Source organism: Cervus elaphus, chromosome 18 (genome assembly GCF_910594005.1).
Source record: "Cervus elaphus chromosome 18, mCerEla1.1, whole genome shotgun sequence".
In the NCBI taxonomy this organism is placed as follows: Eukaryota; Metazoa; Chordata; class Mammalia; order Artiodactyla; family Cervidae; genus Cervus; species Cervus elaphus.
The window spans coordinates 98,352,127-98,370,985 of record NC_057832.1 but is presented as its reverse complement, the minus strand read 5'-3'; the positions used below and the strand labels follow the sequence as shown (position 1 = coordinate 98,370,985).

The following is an 18,859-nucleotide window of genomic DNA, read 5'->3' as shown; positions in this document are numbered from 1 at the left end:
GCCTTTCCAGCTTTTGTCATTCTCCTCCCCATTATCTAAGACTTGTATTTAAAGAGAATGAAAGGGAGACAAATAAAATGGAATTAGCCGAGATCTGTGTACTTGACTCTCTCATTCATTTCTTTGGGCCACTAATGAAAGGTCAGGAGATTTCCCCCTGGCCAAAGATGGCTCAGAACTCGACACTGGTGTACTGATTAGTTGCCCAGTAAGAAAAGAGAACATTAAATTATGTGCCATGACATTATGCTGCTTTAGACAAATTTATAAATTCTGCTTTCTTGAGTGTATCAGTAATTCTACTCCAATTACACATGTCTGGCTCGAATGGATAATTCACAATCAGCATACAAAAAGGGACCTAACAGTCTTGAAAGTCTAACAGGAAATCATCTCTCTGTATCAGCTGGAAACAGAATAAGTGCTGGACTTGAAATGCTTCTCCAAGCTCAAGGAGAATTTTAGGTTATATGGGAAGTGAACTGTTTCCACCATGCAGGATCAGATGTTCCTGAGAAAAACACAAGCAACATGGGTCTCTTAAGCTTTCTCAAAAGGTCTCCATGTACCTGACATCCTCCCTGTCCACTCGTTTCCGCAGCCAGCAGGTTGTGGAAAGCATTTACTTTCTCATTATAAGATACTTTTGAAACCAGGGGGTACTATATTCTGCCAATCTGGAAAAGGTATGCTGTGCCCATATATGAGAACAGGATTCTTAAAACATAGATTTCACTCACAATAATTACTTGATCACACTTTTGCCTGCCTTCCCTAATCCCTACACCCCAAATCCAAGATTGGAAGCAATAATATATAGAGAAGGTCAGATAACTGACTAAAATTAACTAGATTACTTAAAAGTAGGGGAAGGAGGGGATAAGTAATTTTAAAACAATCTTACAGAAAAATTGCACATACAATAACAAAGAACATGCTGATCCCTGATTCATTTGAGAGCAAATGACCTGTTTATACCACCATCCCCCAAACCGTTAATGTGCATTTCCGACAAATCAGGATATTTTCCAACATAGTCAGTAAATAATGACTTGAACCAGGATATCGATGTTGACACATTATTGCCATCTAACCTACAATCCTACTCAAATTTTGTCAACTGTTCCAATAGAGAACTTAGGGGAAAGTGGATCTAGAGCAAAATCAGGTTTTTTCATTTTGTTACCCTGTCTCCTCAGTCTGGAGAAGCTCAATCTTTCTTAGTCTACCACAGCCCTGAAACTTCTCACGAGTACAGGCCAGTAATTTTGGACTGTCTGATGTCTCTGTGATCAGTGGCAAGTTATGAATCTTTGGCAGGAATGTGTCACAGAAGTGATGCTATGTTGTTCCCGTGGCCTCCTTTGAAATGATGTGTAATTTACTGATAATGTTAATTTTGATCACTTGATTCAGGCAGTGTCTACCAGGCTTCTCCACTATGAAGTTATTCTCTTCCTCTTTATAACAGGTATTGAAAAACTGTGTAGCTTTTAAACTCCCAAGTTATTCATTTATTGATTTGTAGAGGTTTATGGTCATGAAATATTTTATCTAAAGAGCCATATAATCCACTACAATTGTAACTGTTTCTGATGCTGAAATTATTCCCAATTTGGCCAGTGGGATCTGGGTCAAGCTGGCTCCTGTGTCCTGTCATCCTTCGAGCACTTCCTTGCTTTCAGGCCACAATGTGTTCCAGGCTCATCTTCCACTGTTTTCTGCAGCTCCGAAACCAGCCATTTATCCAAATAGTCCACATTTACATTTTTATCTCCATACTCTTATTTCTGTATCTATAACCATTGAAAACCATGTGTGGCAGTCATGAAAACATGCCTCTTGGATCTCTGACTGCAGGAAGCATAACTGACTGACAGCCCCAGCTGCTATGCTCTGAAACCCATCACTGTTTCCGCCAAAAGTACGCTTTCCCCCAGCTGCTTCCAGCCAATGACTGAGTGCAGTGGAGACACTACAACTGGCCTGCTGCTCAGAGACCTGGGCGTGCTCTGACAGGGAGCTGCGGCTTTGAGCACGCCCCCTCACCTTCGCTGGAACTCTTACAACTGCCCACAGCCCCAGATTAGATGTTTCCAGCTCAACCTTCCATCCTTCCCTTTCCCACAGAGGTTAAGCATTCACAGCCTCCGCCAGCTCCCTTCCCATTTTCTCTGTTTTCCCCAATTAACCTCTTGTCTATTTCATCCTGTCTTGGCATCAGGTTTTTAGCACACCATGAGTTCACAAACATACTACAACCCCATTCAACACTTCAGGGCACGTGCAGTTCTCTTCCTTTCCTTATCTGTACATCCCTTCTGACTGTGGGAAGCCTGCCTTCCATTATCCTCAATACTTTTACTTACGTGAATAATCTTCTCTGCATACACATACAGCACCTCACTTACACCTTCTTTGACTTCCACAATTTGGTCCTAACTGCCATGGACAGAGGAGCCTGGCAGGCTACAGTCCATAGGGTTGCAAAGAGTCAGACACGACTGAACGACTAAGCACAACACATGGGGGAGCTGACTGAAAGGGTATATGCTACTTGTCAAAAGAGAAGCTAGGGTAAATGGATAAGTAAATTTCAAGAGTGCACATAAGGCGTAATACCATTACACACACACATACAAACACACTTCATTCTCCATCTGAGTAGGGATAACAGATAATTCTCAATGGCTCTGGCTCATAGATCTCTATCTAGCTATTTGAGCTTAACATTTTCCACTTAAAAACCATCAACATTTTATCAGTCACTGAGGTGTCCATGGAGATTACAAAGCAGAGTATTTCCTTGAGGCAAATGAACACGTGGACACATATTCAGAATAAAGTAAGCCCATAAAGAAATGCCTTTAACTATTATGGAGTCAAGGCTAAAGGAAACGGTTGAAAGACAACAGCTCAATTCATTTATAACAGTCACATCACCTTTAGGAGAGGTACTGTCTCACGTGTGCACATCCATGCACACACATGCATGCATTCCCCGTATGATTTTTCTACAATAACTTCAAGGTCCCATGGGTCGAATTTCATAAACTGAGCGTACAATGCACCCCACGGCTATATACTGTGAGAATATGATCCAACAAGGCATGAGGCATAGAGACAAGGCCTTTGTCACCCACGACCCATAAAAGCTCCAGTATCTTGAGCTGGGAAACTGACTCCACTTCCTTCCACACTGGCTGGAACTTCACCACAAGGACGCGCTCCCTCACAAGTGCTGAGATGGAGCACCCTGGCTGACAGGGCTCCCCAATTTATTTCTAATATATCAGATGGCTCATCTCACATCTCAGTGATGTGGGGCTGAACCACAGGGAAACTACGGAGGGAAGGGGGCAGCTGATGTCTTTCTTTGCAAATTGGTTAGAGACCAGGAAGGAGGGAGAGATCACCCCAAGACTGGGTGATGAGGCAGGAAGCAAGCACTGGACAGAGTGCCTTTCTTCAGAGTACGAGGGCTACCTCGGCTCATATACACAGAAAACATGGGCTTCTCAGTCTAAGAGGGTGAAGAAGGTGGGGGGGGGGGATGATTAATGGCTAAAAGGCCCCAAGGCCAGGTTCCCCTCCAACCTTCTCTATGAATTCACACTCAGACCTCTAAATGCACACCAGGCAAGAACTTGACAATTTCAGGCTTGAGACAGACTTGGCTTTTATAGACTCGCAAAATAAGACTGTAAAGGGTGAGAGTGGAATTCTGAGTGAGAGGGATCTACAGACAATGGGCCATGAATAAGGATCTTTACTGACTGCTGTTTCTTCCCCAGGCCTCAAACTAGGAAAAAGCCCAACAGAGCAACAGGGAGCTGCCGAAAGCCAGTACAAGTGTCTACAAGGGGTCGTGCTATGCCTGTCCCATCTAGCGTGTAAACTGTCTTTTATCCTCCGATTTCAGATTGAGTTCCCCAGAATCTGAAACAATGACACTTCCTTTTTTTTTTCCTTAAAATATATCCAGGAGGCACTTCCCACATGACCAAGCAGCATATGTAGACAGGAGACTCTGTTTTAGAAGCATCAGTAATTAGAAACATCTGAGGTGGCACAACCTCCTTTATATGTGTCCCAAATCTCTCCCCCACCGTCTTCCCTATTTTTTCACTCACCCCTTGAACTAATGTAATTCTAAAAATAACTAAAATAGATTTTTTGAGTCTTTTTACTCTTAATGGTTCCCTTTTCTGTTTAACAAGTCCTGTCACCGGGATAGTCACTAGAGGGTCTGAACTATGGCTAGGGACTTTCCCAGGACTCATAACATAGATCAAAACCAAAAAGGAAGCAGCTTTAGAAACTACAGTGAAAGGAAGGAGAAAAAAGTTATTATCAAGCATGGCATTAGGTACCGAGTGTCTTAGGGCAGGATATATTCACTCCAGACACAGAGCCAAAGGTGACTGCTTTTGTCAACCCACCAGCCCAGCTGTGGTTATGAACATGAAACATGGCACCATCCACAAAGAAGCAGGACCTCAGAAGCTGGACTCAAGAGCAGGGAGGTATAGAATGGGCTGATCTGAGCAGCTTTAGAAGCTAATCAAGCAAAGAAAGGGTGGGGAAAAGGGAGAGTTAGGGAGCTTGGGGTTCACATGTCCACACTGCTGATTTACAATGGATAACCAACAAGGACCAACACAGCACAGGGAGCTCTGCTCAATGCTATGTGGCAGCCTGAGTGGGCGGGGAGTTTGGGGGAAAGTGGATACATGGATCACATGCACATGTAACACATGTATGCCTGAGTCCCTTTGCTGTCCACCTGAAACTACGGCAACATTACTGGCTATGGCTGTTTAGTCACTAAGTCATGTCTGACATTTTGTCACTAAGTCGTGTCTGACTCTGTGCCTCAGGGACTGTAGCCTGCCAGGCTCCTCTGTCCATGGGATTTTCCAGGCAAGAATACTGGAGTCAGTTGCCATTTCCTTCTCCAATAATTGGCTATACACTAATATATAAAAAAGGACCCTTTCAAACAAAACACCCTCAATAAGTAGCTCATATTTAGTGAGAATTAATTCAGAATACATACAGGTTCTACACAGATGAAAGAGATGAAAGAGAAAGGGGAAAGGGAATCAGGCCATGAAAAAACTACTGCTTCATGGACAAATAAATCCTTGAATCCCCAACACAGACATCCATCCAACCCTCCGTGTCAATAGTTGGCTTACCCCTGGACATGGGCAAAAGCCTAACCAGCTTCAGGGGGCCATGACCTACTGCACACCAAGAGCGCTCTTCAGTTGGGGAAAAAAAGAAAAGCAAAGATACCTAGGGACCAGGGCGTAACAATGTGGGTGATGAAGATGTGACTTCTCCTTCGACCTTCCAAGAACAGCCATTTTTCTTCTCCACTATGTGTCTGAGCCCTAACGTCCTCATTATCTTATCCCACTCGAGTTCTACATGAGGGCTCACCCAACCTCACCTCCTGAAAACACCAATGGACAGAAAAGAAGACAGAAACCTACTTGGAAACAGGAGAATTAAACACCTAATTCACTTCTTAACTCTAGCTAGGGGAGAGAATAGTGCTGGAAATATGGGTCAAAACAATTTTAAAAAGGAAGGGGAAAAGGCATAACACCCAATGCTTATGCTTACTAAATAGACAATTTTATTCTGCCCCCAGGATTTCCGCAGTACTGTAATCTTATTGCCACCTCTCATATGATAGCTCCATTTATTCAGCAATATCCTGGTTATGGCTTTATAAGACAAGAAAAACTGTGGTATTATACTCTATTATGCCAGCTCTTCTCTGAGTACTGCTGTACTTTCAAGTCAGCAAAATATCAGAGGAGGTTATTAGTCCAGTGATGAACCTTGGTTGAGGTATGAGAGGCGTATTAAGTGTAAGGAGCAATGAAAACAACACCGCCTTCAAGTATTACCTCAGTCTCCACCTCTCATAATAATAATAAGAATGTCTGTTTCATAGAAGCTTCATGGACTAAGCTGAATCTCCCTTCTCCTGCAGGACAGAACATGGGGTACATACCCAAAGTGACACTTGCTCTACTGGACAACCATGTTTCTTTCCCAGGAGACAATTAGACCCCAAAAAGACAATTAAGATAATCAATTAAATCAAGGATCTAGCTTGAAATAAGCAAGCTGTCTAACAAATATGCATTTCATATCCAAACTGGTCCACTCATTGCTAAATATGCCATACATTTACATTTCAAACTATTTGCAGGACATGTGAATTTGCATGACTCATCACCATGTAAAACTCAGCATTTCAAAAATAAAACTCACTTCCCCAGATTAAGCTTTTCTGAAATCTACCAAATCAGCTCATTTCCCTAACATCTCTAATTGTGGGACCATCAGATTCCCAGTCACCTAAGGCTGACATCTGTATTCATTTCCAGATAAAATTAGTTGTCCAAACTTTGAACTCAAGTCTCCAGTGTTTCTCCCATGACTGTTTTCTATCCTGCTCTTTCTAACTTACCTGTCCGCACTCCTCCGCAACCCGCCCCCAAATCTGGTCTCCTTGCAAAGTTTTCCAATCCTGATCACTTTCAATTGAATCCTCTTAATCTTCATGCTCCAATCTACCACAACCACAAAAACCTTGTTTGAACTTTTGCAATGATTTTAGATTTAATGACCATTTACTGGGTGTCTGCTACAGGCCATGCTTTTAAACACACATTAACCTAATCTGATGGGCTTCCCAGGTGGCTCAGTGATAAAGTATCGGCCTCCCAAAGCAGGAGACATGGGTCGGGAAGACCTCCCTGGAGGAGGAAACGGCAACCCACTCCAGTATTCTTGCCTGAAGAATCCCATGGACGGAGAAGTCTGGAGGGCTAAAGTCCTAAAGTCCATAGATTTGCGAAGAGTCAGACATAACTGAGTGGGCACACAACCTAATCTTTCTATAGCAATAGAAAGGTGATAAGTATGTATTTCTTAAAAAAAAAAGTAATCAGTTTCAGGCTTGCTACAAGTAATCCTGTTAGTGTGTTAGTAAGTGGCAATCAAAACTAGAAGCTAGATTTTTAAGAATTTTAAATCCAGTTTTCTTTTTGACTACATTGCTATAAACTGCAGGTAAAGAAGCATTCTACAACAAAGCTCACATATACCTCTCTAACCTGACTATAAAGTCTTTCAATCTTCTGCTTTAATCCAAGCAGTCAAGCACTGCAGTCCGTCGTCTCAATTCCTTTGGCTGGGCCATTCATTTGGCACTTATCTTTTACTGCTGCAGATTATTATCTTGCTTTGTGTACATATCTTGTCTTCCCAACCAGATCATATTCCCTATTGGTCCAAAAAAGAGCCAAACACTTAGTAGGCACTCAATAAATATTTATTGGCTAGCTGACTGATTGCATTCTCAGTGTTCCCAGGGGTTCTGTGGGCGGTTGGATGAAAACAAAAGTAATAACTGACTGAGTCATAGAATTTGAGCAAAAAGAGTCCATAGAGATAAACTAATCTGCAAATCTCCATATATAGATGAAGACAGACCCTGAGAGAAACCCTGAAAATTGTGAAATGAGATGTCTAAAGAAACAGAGCGACACCATCTCAGTGGGCATCTGAGAGCCTTCCGATTCTCAGCCTATATCCCTTTACTATGCTGCTGTCCTTTACATTTCTATAAAATAGGAGTAAATATATTGTGCACATGAATTATCCAAGATATGCATTAAAAATTTATCAGCATGCTAAAAATAATCCAGCCACATCATATTATAAATTTGATCACTCTAATACTAATAATCCTAGCTAAAATATACATTAAACATTTCATTATAATAATTTGCTTGCCTTTTGGGGATTCAGAGGACTTTTTTCTTTCTCTATGTTCCAACACAAGGTATAAATGCTGGCTGTAGGCATAAGCATGTTTTCTTCATCCCTTTTCTTTCCTCCTCTTTCCTTTGAGAAATTAACATTGAGTGGTGTGAGGTGAAAACCTCTGGAGCCTTCTCTCCCTCAGTGGTGGTGGAGAAATGACTCTTTCCACTGCCATCACCCTGACTCCTGAATCAACTCATTGACCTAGGAGAGCTCCTGCTACACAAGCTGACTGGAGTCATCCCACACTGCACTGCATAATTGGTCTTTACGTATTTGTTTGAGAGCCAAACAGTTACGCGTTAAAAAAAAGGATGTTAAGAGGCAATTACGTCCCACCTTTCCAAGTGAAGAATAAAAACCAGTTTAGGAATATCTACGAAAATATTAAAGTGCAAAATATATGAAAGGTAAATTTCTAAAAGTTAGGAAAATATGTATCTCTGTTTTTACAAAGACACTACTATATTCAGATATATGGATGAGAGGTGATGGTAAGAATGAATGAACAATGTAAATCTGAAATGGGCCTATCATTAGTGAAAGATACTCTTCTAGTTTAAGTTCTTAAACAAAAATGAAATAATTCATTTTCGTAATGGAAAAAACAGATCAGAGGCACTAAACTGCTTAGCATTAGGTACCCAAAACATGTTCGATTTTAGCTTATTGTTTGTTTGCGCTCCAAAATACACAAAGAGGAAACCAACTTTCTAAAAGAGACACTCAGTGGGGCAGTTAATTTTAAAAAGGAGGATCTAATTATCACATCTCACATCAACACTTTAATAAGGAAAAAATCCTCATCTAAGTTATAAAAAAATGAGTGAAGAGATTGAATAACACAGGAAAAGATGAATATCGTAAAACAAAAATGTTAAAAATGAATGTTTATCCAATTCTCCCTCATCAACAAAGATACATTACACATAGCATTTATATTTATTTTCAATAGTGAAAACCACTTAATGTTTCCCACTTCCTCCCTCCAAAGAGAGCAATTATGAGCTCGTTTCATAAAGAACCCATGGCACAGAGCTGTGATTCAAGCCAGAGGACCTGGGTTCTTACCCAGCTCTCTGGCCATTTAAACTCTTGTAAAAGAGCTAAACCTGTACCAGTTTCCCTATCTATAAAATGAGAAGGTAGATCCAAATGCTCTAGGCAATATGTTTCAGCTCAGAGACATTCTAATGTCATTTTTAAAGGGAGCTAGGTTTTACTTATCAATAGTCTTACATATCTTTATACAGCAATAACTGATAATATTCAAAGCCAACTAGATTATGTATCATTTCAATGAGTATTAAACAGAACCTGCCTGACAATACAGGAGATGTAAGAGATTAGGGTTTGATCCTTGGGTTGGGAAGATCCCCTGGAGGAAGAAAACGGCAGCCCACTTCAGTATTCTTGCCTGGAGAATCCCATGGACAGAGGAGCCTGGTGGGCAACAGTCTGCAGGGCCGCAAAGTTGGACACAACTGAAGTGACTCAGCACATAGCACATATAGGGCTTAAACACATTTCTGGTTGTGGCCGTAGGCAGTGTGGTCAGGCACTGTGGCAACAAGCGCAACTGTCTCCAATCCCTGCCCCCGGGACTCTGCGCACACATGGGGGTGAAGGGTTTGTCTCGGCTGCTCCTCAAACTTAAGAGGATTCTTCAAGGCTGATCACTTCTTTAAGATACAATGTATTACCTAAATGTTCTAGAGTATAAAAAAAAGTAGGGAGTGATGAACAAGTAAGAAATACGAAGTTTATTTTCTACCAGCAAAACTAAAGTTCAGCAGATTCTGTACTATCTAGGACCTTCTACTTTGGCTAAGAACTTTTATCAACAGCAAGAAACCAGTCAACCTCATTAGTAGAAATGTGTTCAAAGAACTGACTCAAGAGTAGACTTGACATTTAGTGGCAATTTATCACATTTCTTGTATCTCTGAGGCTCACAAGATTACAGAGAGCTAGAGGTTTACTTCTGTGTCTTATTACAAAACATAGGGGGAAAAAATGGAAGAATCTTCATATTTACATGGTTTGCCAAGTATTACTACTACTTCGGTGTATCAAGTTTATACTTGAGGAATATAAGTAGCAGCAGTATGTCAGTAAAACAATTATGAGATGTTTGAATAGCCCTTCTGCGCTTAACACTATACAAAAGACTATAGATTATGGCACAGTAAGTATTAACAAGGAAAATGGACCTCATTATGACAGGGGAAAAAAAATCACGAAGACTTCATTTGTTATAATCATAGAGCTTAGAGCTGAAAAGTCCGATTTCCTCATCTTACAGGTGGCTACTCTGAGAACTAAGACATTAAATAGCACTTAGTGACTGAACTGCACTAGAACTCAGTCTCAAGTCCTTCCACCCAGTCAGCCTGCCTCCAGTTCCCATATACAGATTAGAAAAGCTATGGATACACGAAACAACTCAGAGGGACCTCAAAATGATAGAGATGGAAAAAGATGAGTGGTTGTCACAGATGATGGGAAGGGAAATGCTTAGGAGGAGTAGCACAAAGGAGATCTTGTGATAACTGAAGAGCTGTCAGTCTTGACTATGGAGGCAGTTACATGAATCCACACACAGGAAAAAAGAGACCAACATACATGCTGTCCCAGGGCCAAAGTTCCTATCTGTGCTATTGTTCAATAATTGTGTAAGACATAACCACTGGGGGGACTAGGTAAAGGGTACCTGGGACTGGCTCTTGTTTGAACCTATAATTGCTTCAAAATCAAATTTTTAAAAAGGGGGATTCCCTGGTGGTCCAGTGGCTATGAGTCCATGCTCCCAATGCAGGGGGCCTGGATTTGGCAACTAGATTCCACATGCTGCAACTGAAGATTCTGTATGCCTCAACTAAGACCTGGCGCAGCCACATAAAAATGAAATAAATGTTTAAAAAGAGAGAAATCTCACAATCTTTTTTTTTCTTTTAAAGTTAAAAAGTTTTCAGATACCCACAGCACTCTTCTGTTCAAAACTCTTCAATGTCTCCCATCCTGTTCAAAGTACAAGCCAAGTACTATCAATGGCCCATGAAAACCTACATGGTCTCCTGCCGTGTCTCCCTCCCACCTTCCTGGATTATGTACTAGGAATTAAAATCCAAAGTATCTGTGACTTAGTATTCTAAATGCTGTGAACCTTGTAATTAAGAAAGCATAGTGTCCTGAGTAAGGACAAACACAGATGCTCAACTGGGGTCTTGGGTCTGCCTGGTTCGCAAAGGTAAAGTTTCACTAAGAAGTCAATAGCTAAAGGGCAAGCGGGAGCTGGTGAGTGGAAATTATGTTCCCAGCACACAGAGCAAACTAACTTCAAGAAGGATGTGTTTTGGGATTTCCCTGGTGGTGCAATGGTTAAGACTCTGTCCGGCATATGTATACCGATGACTGATTCATGTTGAAATCAACAAAATTCTGTAAAGCAATTAGCCTTCAATTAAAAAATAAATAAAAAGCAAGAATCTGTCTGCCAATGCAGGGGACGTGGGTTCGATCCCTGCTCCGGGAGGACTGCATGAGCCTAGGGGCATCTAAGACTTGGAGCCTACAGCCTGTGTTCCACAACAAGAGCAGCTACCACAATGAGAAGCCTGTGCACCACAACTAGAGAGTATTCCCTGCTCACAGCAACGAAGACCCAGCTCAGCCAAAAATAATAAAATTTAAGACGAATGGCATCACCGACTCAATGGACATGAATTTGTGCAAACTCTGGGAGACAGTGACACACAGACAGGGAAGTCTGGTGTGCTGCAGTCCAGGGGTTGCAAAGAATCAGACATGACTGAGTGACTGAACAGCAACAATAACAAAAAAGAATAGTGTTCTGTTTTTATTATTATTATTTTTACAGAAATGGATGACAGCCAGGGCATATTAAATATAAAAATGGAGAGGTAGGCTAGGGTCAGTTCATGGGTTTCTATTAATCCAAAAGGCTGTGGGATGATTAATGAAGACTTGAAGCAGGAGATCAGATTTGTTTCAGAAAGCAAACTGCAACAGCTGTGTGCAAAATGGATCAGAAGGGATTCAGGCTAGGAACAGAGAGGCCAGTAGGAAAACTGACAGCATCAACCAGGCAGTGAGGACAGAAAGGCTGAGATGAACCTGAGACATACCTGTAGGCAATCAGGTGCGGAGACAGGTGTAAAGATGACATTTTGATTTGTGGCATAAAAGGCTAAGTAAAAGGTGGCACCATCAATCAAGATGTGATCATTTGAGTAAAGAAACAGCTTTTCAAGGGGAGATCGTGAGCTCCATTTCAGTCATACTGAACTTCAGTAAAAGGTGATGTCCACCCAGTCAAAAGCTGGAATATATTGGTGGAAGAACTGGGCTGGAGACACAGATTTCAGGTAGATTAGCAACATCTACCTGCAAACTGAAGCCAGGGGATGAATGAGACAACCTGGGAGACTGAGCAAAGGTAGGAAGAGGGTCATGGGTAGAGGCTTAAGAAGCACAAATATTTAAGTAGCTCTAAAGCAGACAGAGAAGAATAATCAGAATCATAGAAAGAAATTCAGTCAAGTCTTGTGTACTGAAAAGGAGGGAGAAAAGTCCGAACAAGACTGTGATGTTTTAAATACTACAGAGAGAGCACATAAAAGACTCAGAAGTGTCTCTGAGGGAAGCATTGGTGTTCTAGGCAGGTTCAGTTTCAACACTGTGGAGTAGCCAAAGCCAGATGGTAAAGAATGCATAGCGAATGGACGCAGAGTCAAAATTGCTTTCAACTCAATTAACTTGGCTATGAAGAGAAGGGAAGAATAAGAAAAGCAGATTGTAGTAAGAGAAGACTAAAGACAAATTTTTAAGAATCGCTTTTAAAAGGGAGGTTGGGGGGAACTGAAGGGCACAAAATCCTTAGACCAAAAGAAACAGAATTCAGGGCACATGGGTAGAAAAATGAGTTTGGAAAGCAAGAGGGTGAAATCTTGCAGAGATGGGGAAGGGGAAGATAATAAAGCAGGCAGGAGGAAGACAAGTTTGGGGTTCAGAGACTAAGGAATTAAAGGCACTTTCCTGATAAGCCGGTGTCTTTCTCCAGAGAATAGATGAGTTTGTAAGCTGAAAGTGAGAGAGAAGGAGGTAGGGGGCTTGACTGAAGACGTTTGTTAAAATCTAAAATGGCTGTTTGTAGTGAATTAACAGCATAAAGACAGCATTTATGGAAAATTAATCCAGCTGTATTATGCAGGAAGAAATGGGAGAGCAGAAACTCTGCCGTTAGAAAAGGCATCTCTAGAAGGCTATTGTGTTAATACAGATCCAAGTTGTTGATTGCACGAAGCAGAGCAACAGCAAGAGAAATAGGAAAGAACTGATAAGGGAATTTTACTAAATCATCACCTAATCACTAAACTGCTTTCTCCCAAAACTCCATGGGTCACCAAGGCAGGACCAAACATTGTTAATTTCAGCTCTTGGTGGGAACTAAAGCTATGGATGGCTGGTCCCTCCCTGACTTTTAGGCTTCCCAGTCCAGGATGGCTGTACCACTTCTTAAAAAAAACTCAGTGAACCACTGAATCTGAATGACCTTGACAATTTAAAGCACACCTGTAACCAGCTACATCCTGTATGAGCGGTGATCACCGCTGATTAATAAGCTGTACAGGTGACTCTGGGATACAGATGAGTATGAAAGTGAGTTTTGTTTTTTTTTTTTTTGAAAGTGAGTTTTAAAATCAGCATTAGTGTTAAACATGTTGGTGTTGAAATGAGACTAGGACAGTACAAATGGAAATGAGAAGCAGGTACGTGGTTAAGTCGGGAGTAGGAAAAAGCAATGAGAAATAAAAAGTGGAAAGCCATTAGCACAGAGAGGATAGGTGAAGCTATGACTTAACAAAACACCAAAGAGAAATCATTTACAGACAGAAAATAGCAGGATCAAGGCAACTCTTGGACAAGATGAAGCCAGAGGGCTTAATTAGAGCTTGTTTGTTTTAAGTGTTATATCAAGGCAAGATGGGGCATTTACAGTACTTAGCATGTCATCTCTGAAGTTCAATTATGAAGACTGATGATCAGCAATGTTTTTGATAATCTGTATGGCATCTTTTCTCTCAAGAAATATGACATAGTAATGCTTTGAGACACATTTACTTAACCTACTTCCAATATTGATCTTTTCAAATAAACTGCATGGATAGAAATCATTTCAAGTTCTTTACATTATAGAAAGGGGCAAAGAAGTCTGGCCAAGAATATGTAAACTAGAGAGAAATACAAGAACTCAGCACATGTGCAGAGGGACACACCAATGCAATCACCAGTAGCGTTTCTCTTTCAATGGAATTCCTGCCTGTCTGCTGATCTGGGTGCAAGCTAATTTCCCCCACGGTGAAAACTGCTGTTGAGAGGCAGAACTCTCCACCATCTGTTACTGAGAATTAGCATAATGATGGATTATCTAATCCCTTACATTTAACAGATACAAGTGGTGCTCTTACAACGCCAGTTTTGTTCACATCCTCATTCACGTGTCCTATCCCCACCCCTTATATAAAAATTGATCCTCCCACCCTGCTGATGATGAAGCTGGTCCGGATTTTACCCCCAATCTTGCCTAAGAGTCCAGGTGCTTTGCCATGAGACGCTGTGCTAACCCATTCTATTCAGGAGTGAGAATGCAGCTGTTATTCCAGATGCAGCTAAAAAAGAAAGAAAAATTGTCACTGGGAGACCAGCGAAAACGACTCATGCGGGCAGTGCCTCCCTTCATAAATGAGACCCGGTTGAGAACTTCAACCAAGACAAAGCCAAGGTTAAGTCCGTGCTGATCTGGTGAGAGTGACAGATGGAAGAAAAAGAAACCAAGAAATTAAGTGGGTAGCACAGTAAAAGACTATTGTTCTCCAGGTTCAAGTGTGCCAAATAGCAAGACTTAGGAAGCATTAAAGAATGAGAATTGGACTTCCAGATAAAACAGGGACATGCTTACAGGATCAAACACCTAGGAGAGAACATTCAGCGAGGAGTGGATGGATGGCTGCCTGGGGCACCCAAGGCAGGGAGAGAACTGTACTGTCATCAGTGGCCAGCAAAGCCACAGTTCAATCAGACAGAAGTGAAATTTAAGAGACTGTATAGAAAACAATTTTCAAATACAGCCACTTCCACATAATCTGAGTCTCGGTAAGAGTTAAGAGAAAACATTTCAAGAAAATGTACTTGCACTTAACGTGATACCAGGGCTGCTTTTGCTGGTGAAGAGGGGTTGGGTAGGGGATTGTGCATCTGTATCAAGTTTCTGGATATAAGTGAAATTGTTTATTTATAACTTATTAAATTTAGAAGTATTATTTTGGTTAAACCCTACTTTTTACCCCCTCAATACTCTGCACAAAGCTATTTAATATTAGAACGTACACTATCATTACAGACAGTTCTGAGCTAGTTCTCTCATCTTACCCATCTCACTTTTTCAACATGCTCTATGCCTTCAGAAATTCTTCCTGCATTTTCATAATATTCAGATGACTGGGTTTACTAGTTGTTCTAGAAGTATCTGTTCATATCTCCATAGCATAGGGGATGCAAACTCAAGGTCTGTCTGTATGATTAAAGTTGCACTGGAACACAGCCACACCCAATCGTCTGCATATTGTCTGGCTGCCTTAGGATTACCAAGGTAGAGTTGAATAGTTTCCACGCAGAGCACATAGCTATCAAAGCTGAAATATTAGTATCTAGTCCTTTAAAGAAAAAAAAAAAAAAATCTGTCTCTCCTGCCTCATAGCACTGCTTTTTAAAGTGACCTTTAAGAGGGTAATTCCTGTGACACTCGGCTCTCACAGTTTGGGGGTCATATTCACTGTAATAATTGCTTCATTCATGTTAAAAAAAATTATTGGCTTCTTTTTTAATAATGCTGCCATGTGACCTTCATGCCGTTGCAGCCGGCTAACTGATGTGCTCCAAATAAACTGAGGGAGCACTTTGTAATAATACAAGAGCCCCTGTGAAGACGCCAAGTATAAGGTGACATCCTCTCTCCTGAGCAGCGATCTGTGGGGAGAAGAAAAGAGCCTGGCACCTGCTCGTGGTGTTCAGACTGCCCACAAGATTCTACCACAAATAAACTAGCCCATCTCTTCGAAAGAGCATTCCCAACACTTCCATCAAGAGTGAGGAGAGCCACCAACAGGGGCACCTGTACCTTCAACAGCAGCAGGAGGTGGGAGAGAAGCTGTGGAGACCTGGGCTTGCTCTGCAAGGTCCCTTCACGAAGCTCTTGTGAGGAAGTAAGTAAATGACGACGCGAGGTTCTGCTGCACGCAGCGAGCACTGCACCGGTGGGATCACTCTGGCTGCTGGTACCTTCAACAGCGGCCTAGTTCTGCCACTCCTCCTGAACTCAGACATCTTGTTTATAAAACGAGGGAGGTGGACTAGATAGCCTTTTGGGTTTTTTTGGCTGTTGCATGTGGGATCCTAGTTCCCTGACCAGGGATCGAACCTGTGACTCCTGCGATGGAAGCACAGAGTCTTAACCATTGGACCATCAGGGAATTTCTGGACTAGACAGTCTTGAACTGCAAAGTTCTGGGGCTTTACTAGAAGAAAAAAAAAAAAAGAAAAAAGAACGACTGATGTTAAGGTACATGTACCTTATCATGTTAAGGTATATGATGCTTTCTTCAAAGAAGCATCTTTGAGGAAACGCTGAAAAGGTGAGCCTTACTTCTCAAATCCAGAGACCTGTCTGGTGGATAGAGCCACCAGTACAGGCTCCCGCTCCAAACCCGGCTGTCCTGAAAGGAGGTCACCCTGGGCTGATAGAGATGTCGCGCTCACCTCGTGGGCAGCAGCGCGTGGCCTGGGAGAGTACCCACCCAGCTGCAGCCTCTATATCACACGCACCCGCTGCAGTGGCAAGATTCATGGCTCCCGCAATGGGCCAGTGTTATCCAATATGCATGAAATCTAAGTTTTCATCATTTCCACTGGTCAAAGGCCAGCGGGTGTTAAATCCCAGAATACCAGGATTAATGAAGGAGTCATTAAAAACCCAGCATTAAATCACTTCTGTAGCCAATGCAGAGAGTGATGTCTGTAATACATTACAAGGCTGATTAGAAAGAAACAAGTTCCAATTTAGAAATGAATTACCAGATTTTTTTTAAACTGGTTGGAGAGCTATCCCAGCAATTTTGTTATTACAGGGGAGACAGAGGGGGTGACATATAAGTTATGTCATGAATGGGAAATCATCATCTCCTGAAATCACATGAACAAAAATCAGGAGTGAATAACACCCTCAAGACCTAAACAAGAGGGAGAAGAGATTCCAGATACCCTGGTCAGGTTTCACCTCTTTAATCGTCTTAGATTTTCTTGGGAGGCTGTGGGCTGCGAGGCTGCTATTGCCTTGTGCCCTGGAAACAAGTTTACTCTAGAGAAGTTTTAGGACAATCCCAGTCCGCTGAGGGCTTCCCAGGTGGCTTAGTGGTAAAGAATCCGCCTGCCAATACAGGAGACTGTGTCCAATCCCTGGGTCGGGAAGAAACCCTGGAGGAGGAAATGGCTACCTGTATTCTTGCCTGGAAAATCCTGTGGACAGAGGAGTTTGGTGGGCTGCAATGAGTCACATAGGACTGAACTGACTTAGTATACGCGATTTCATTCTCCAATCTGCTTTCAATCCCACTGTCTCGGACACTCTAGGCAAAGTGAACTCATCCTTCAGCTCATGCTTTTTGGAGCTGCCATAAAAAGTGTACCTTCCAGAAAAAGATTACTCAGCTATGAAAATGGAAGGTAAACTGTGCAGAGAGCTGGCTAGGGAGAGGAAGGGAGATGAGCGCTGACCCTAATGAATGCTCTTGTAACTCACAATGAACACTGTCTTCTTGCTGAACATTATCAATGTCAAAAAGGAAGGTCTCAACTAATGCTGTAAGGATCTAAAGAGGAAAAACAGAATGGGCACAGTTCAAACTATATACTCCAATTTTCCTGAGTTTCTGATGGGAAAAACACAGCCTCCAGGGACTTCTATTTACTTTTTATGGATCTGTCCTGGGACATTGCATTTATAAGAAAAACACATACCACCCAAGTTCTACTCAAGCTCAGGCTGAGATTCTCAGCCACACCCTCTCAAACACAATGCAGAACAAGGTATGGAAGACAGTGCCAATTCAAACTATCCAAGCCCCCAAAAACAAATACTTCCAGTCATTGACTCTTTCCTCTTTGCCAACCAAACCAAATTTGGAAAACAAGTCTTCCAAGGTTAAGAACAGACTCAAACATTTGTGTGTTATAAGCAGGGGTAATATTCAAAATATCTAACATTACAGCACGGGCCAGTCTGTTACACAAGTGAATACTAGCTGAGCACGAGCCCTGTTTATAAATAGTAAGGCGTGAAGGAGAGCAGTCAGGGCCACAAGTGGGTTACATCAAGAAGGGCATCAACAGAGACAGCAAACCACCTGGGGATATTAGTTTGGATTAAATGAGGCCAAATAATTATGCCTCAGTCATCTAAATACACATTATTAATTTCAGATACGTCAGTCTACCGCGCAAAACAGAACACAGTCAACTCTATTTTCTTTTGTTCCCCAAAGTATTTAAAAGACACAGTTTTGGTTAGGTATCAACAATATCACCACCAACAAAAGACACTAATACCCTTTACTGCCTAAGAGTTTCTGTTAAGGGGAAAATTTTAAAACAATACAACGGCCACCAAGCAGACAAAAATCTCTGAATTGGATAATTAGAGATAGGTGTAAAAGGAGTATCAGAAGTTTAATCACCTCACAATATTGTATATTGTTCCCACGGCAAACAATTTAAGGTCATGTCAGTTGTGGTCAAGAATCTGCCTGCAGTGCAGAAGCCGCAGGAGACCCAGGTTTGATCCCTGGGTCAGGAAGATTCCCTGGAGGACGAAACAGCAACCCACTCTAGTATTCTTGCCTGGAAAATTCTAAGGACAGAGAAGCCTGGA

At 41.8% G+C, this 18,859-nt stretch overlaps 1 protein-coding gene and 1 non-coding gene across 2 annotated transcripts in view; both read right to left on the bottom strand.

Moving 5' to 3' along the window:
- SND1 (staphylococcal nuclease and tudor domain containing 1) overlaps positions 1-18,859 on the bottom strand; it is a 411,141-nt gene that overhangs the window by 193,549 nt on the left and 198,733 nt on the right. The gene's annotated exons all lie outside the window — the stretch shown is intronic.
- Positions 16,334-16,406, bottom strand: TRNAG-UCC. The gene has a single exon. It is a non-coding gene; the product is annotated as a tRNA-Gly (tRNA).